We start from the raw sequence: 4172 nt of genomic DNA, 5'->3' as shown, positions 1-4172 counted from the left end.
TCGTCAACAACAGAAAAGATATCGGAAGTCTAAAAAACCTTAAAATTTGTACAGCACTTGCTTACGTCACTTTGAATTTTCACAATTTAAGTGCTTTGTTCTTGTGAATCTGGTAAAGAATAATACATAATAATTATAGTTGTTATTAATAATACTCATTTCTTTACGTGATATCATACTTTTCCTCATGGCTAGTAAATATGATTCTCTATTTTATACATAATATACATTTATCGAGAAGAATAGTTATTACAATAAATATTTTATATTCTGTTTCATGTCTCGCAACCTCTAGGGCTTTCTTATTTACAGGAATTATAATTTTAAAATTGTTGTAACCCAAAACAAATTGAACGAAAATACGAGGGGAAAATGTCTGCTTGTACAAAGAAAACAAATGTTAATATTAAGTTATCGGATAGGGGGATAGGGCATAGTGTATAGTGATAAACATCATAAAAGCTTAGTGTAAAAATCTAATGTTGATATTATATAGACCCATGGAAGGTAGGGACGTCAAAAATTACGTCAAGTTTAGTGCTCTTCGTGCAAAATATACTATATTTAGCCCGCCTGAACTACCCTGCCGTTGCGCTTCAATATATTAATTCTTAGATTCAGGAGAATGTAATTTTCGGAAACTTATGACTTGCTACATAATCTTAAAGGTTTGCCAAAAACATTTTTGTTATCGATTTACAAGAGAAATTCTTACCTTTGTCGAAAGCAACGTTTGAAAGCAACACTATCGCGCTCCGATGTAAAGCTTAGGGCAACCAGATGACGAACGAAATTCTTTAGGGACACACCAGGGGTGGCGCCTCTAGCGGAAAAGTTTGGCAATGAACAGCCCCATTGATTGGGTTTATTTTACTTCGCATTTCTGCCAATTTTTGGTAATCGCGACGATGAGGATAAGTGATGGATGATATGATGAAAATGATGAACGGACACTCACAAACAACACCCAGGTCGGGATTTGAACCAGGGTCGTAGCAACTATAATTATTAGCTGTATTTGTGTTTTTGTTATGTAGCGTCGCTTTTCTGCAACTTTTGGCTAATCGCGACAATGAGGATGAGTGATGATTAGATAAAATTGATAACGAGACATTCACAAAGAACACCCAAGCCGAGATTTAAACCCGTCAACCTCGGTAGTGAGACTGGCCGAGCTGGATGCATCATGTCCCAGGAATGCACGGAGCAACGAAACGAAAACAGGTCCTTGCGCAAGTAGGACTCGAGAGGGCTTAACTCATGAACGCGTGAGAGGGGAAGTGAGTGCATGGAGGGGAAAACGCGCCTGCAGCTACCATCCGTTTGCAGCAGCGCGCACTGCTCTCTGCAGTTATGCGCGACCTTGCTCCAGAGATTCCCGACACAATAGATTCAGCGGTGACCCATAATTAGGAACATTGAATTTTCGCGATGCGCGAAATCGCGAAATGTGAAAAAAGATACAATTTTGAACATTCTGCACGCAACTACACCCCCAATGATGAAATATACATGAGTTTCATTCGCGAAGTAATGCGAAATGTGTGCTTTTCCACGAAATGGACGCTTCTTCGCGAAATAACCATGAAATATCATCAAATTAAGTAGAAAACATGCAAAAACCGGCAATCGATGTTGTGCGCGCAAACTGTCGATTTGTAACGAAACGTTTGCCTAAAGTTTCCTACCACTTGCAGCTGAAGAACGTTTTATCTTCGATCACATCAGGAAGACGCTGCAAATTGGGATTTCCCATGCACATAATCTCGGTTCGAAAACTTCGCCCCTGTCAAGCTGCTTTCTTCCCCCGAATGTCTACTCAACTTCCAGTTTCATTGAACTTGCTAGCTCGCCCGACCCTGTGGCCGAGTGGTTAGCACATCGCGCTGCGACGCCAAGGGTCCCGGGTTCGAATCCCGGTCGGGCTTGGTTGTTTGTGAATGTCCATTCATCAATTTCATCATTTCATCACTCATCCCCATCTTCGCAAATTAGCCAAGAGGCACAAAACGCGAAGTAAAATAAACTAAATCAAAATAAAACAAAAAATAAATTGAACTTGCTAGCTGTAGCAGCGATAAGATTAGTCTGTTCCCGCACATCAAGGGAAACAATGGTGTCATTTGTGTTCAGTCATGAATGAATTTTGTTTATCATCATGTGATTTTCAACATGTGTTTGTGTATGTGCAGTGGTGATTATTTTATTTGTTGGACAGCAAGGATATCCTTTAAATACATACAATGAATAAATCACTTGAGATATGCAATTTAGAAATGAAGTGATTTTGTGTTGATGTTTTCTTTTTGGTTGGACAGCTAAGTACAAAAATGAAGTAGTTTATCAAGTTATAGCTCTTTTGTATGTTGTTTCCTCTCATAATGAAAACGTGTGTGCCATTCTTTTTCCACCGCTGGTATATACCGCGGGCCTAACATTTTATTTGCCGCTCTCCTCAGTTTTTATTTACCATAAATTTGTCACCCTACCCATAACCAAGGCCGACTTCGCTTCCCCCAAGGGAGCAACTTGAAGTGGGGGCGTTACTGCTGACGTCATCGCCTTCTAATCAAGGGACCCCAGGTTTCATAACCGGTGGAGAAGCATGGTAGTTTTCATCCCACTTTAAACTGTAGGCCCAGTCCCGATTAGCCTATCCGTGAAAGTAGACTTAAAACAGAAACTTTGAAGTCAGCGAGGGTTCTAAGCCAGTCCTATCTTCTCATACTCTCTCCCAACTCTATTCTAACTACTGTCTGGGTGTGAATATAACCCGAATTTTACTGTTAGCAAACGTTCAGGTACATCATAAGAATCACGGCTGATAGCATTATTAAATTAATTTTAGTTGGTTAAAACATCTGCTCGCGAAATTTATGTCCTAAAACATAGTTTGGATTCTATTTCCTTGCTTGTCGCTTAGAATACTCAGAAATGGGCGAGAAGCTTTACTAAAAATATTGTTGTGATGTCTAAAAGTTTAATTCAGTAGGAGAATATAGTCTGGCTCTGTGCTTCAAGGTTTCAATATTCGTGGATTGTTTCCAGCGGCAGCTTCGATAATGAGGGCCCATGGGGTAAAATAACCCATCTGAAACTTCGCATCGTTAATATCAAATTATAAAACAAAAGAAAATGCTTCTTAATTTGACAGTCGAGGAAAATATCCGTTAATCATGAAGAAAATTAATGAAGGAAAAAAATAAGCTCGAAACACTGAGTGAAAAATGAAGGGACCAAGTCAGAACTTCATGTTTCCAATGAAGGAACCAGGCCAGAACTTCATGTTTTCAATGAAGGAACCAAGTCAGAACTTCATGTTTTCAATGAAGGAACCAGGTCAGAACTTCATGTTTCCAATGAAGGAACCAAGTCAGAACTTCATGTTTCCAATGAAGGAACCAGGTCAGAACTTCATGTTTTCAATGAAGGAACCAAGTCAGAACTTCATGTTTTCAATGAAGGAACCAGGTCAGAACTTCATGTTTCCAATGAAGGAACCAAGTCAGAACTTCATGTTTCCAATGAAGGAACCAGGTCAGAACTTCATGTTTTCAATGAAGGAACCAAGTCAGAACTTCATGTTTTCAATGAAGGAACCAGGTCAGAACTTCATGTTTCCAATGAAGGAACCAGGTCAGAACTTCATGTTTCCAATGAAGGAACCAAGTCAGAACTTCATGTTTCCAATGAAGGAACCAAGTCAGAACTTCATGTTTTCAATGAAGGAACCAAGTCAGAACTTCATGTTTTCAATGAAGGAACCAGGTCAGAACTTCGTTTCCAATGAAGGAACCAAGTCAGAACTTCATGTTTTCAATGAAGGAACCAGGACAGAACTTCATGTTTCCAATGAAGGAACCAAGTCAGAACTTCATGTTTCCAATGAAGGAACCAAGTCAGAACTTCATGTTACCAATGAAGGAACCAAGTCAGAACTTCATGTTACCAATGAAGGAACCAAGTCAGAACTTCATGTTTCCAATGAAGGAACCAGATCAGAACTTTATTTTTCCAATGAAGGAACCAGTCAGAACTTCATGTTTCTAATGAAGGGACCAAGTCAGAACTTCATGTTTCCAATGAAGGAACCAAGTCAGAACTTCATGTTTTCAATGAAGGAACCAGGACAGAACTTCATGTTTCCAATGAAGGAACCAAGTCAGAACTTC

Source organism: Lepisma saccharinum, chromosome 27 (genome assembly GCF_977018435.1).
Source record: "Lepisma saccharinum chromosome 27, izLepSacc3.1, whole genome shotgun sequence".
Classification (NCBI taxonomy): domain Eukaryota; kingdom Metazoa; phylum Arthropoda; class Insecta; order Zygentoma; family Lepismatidae; genus Lepisma; species Lepisma saccharinum.
This window is presented reverse-complemented; position numbering follows the sequence as displayed.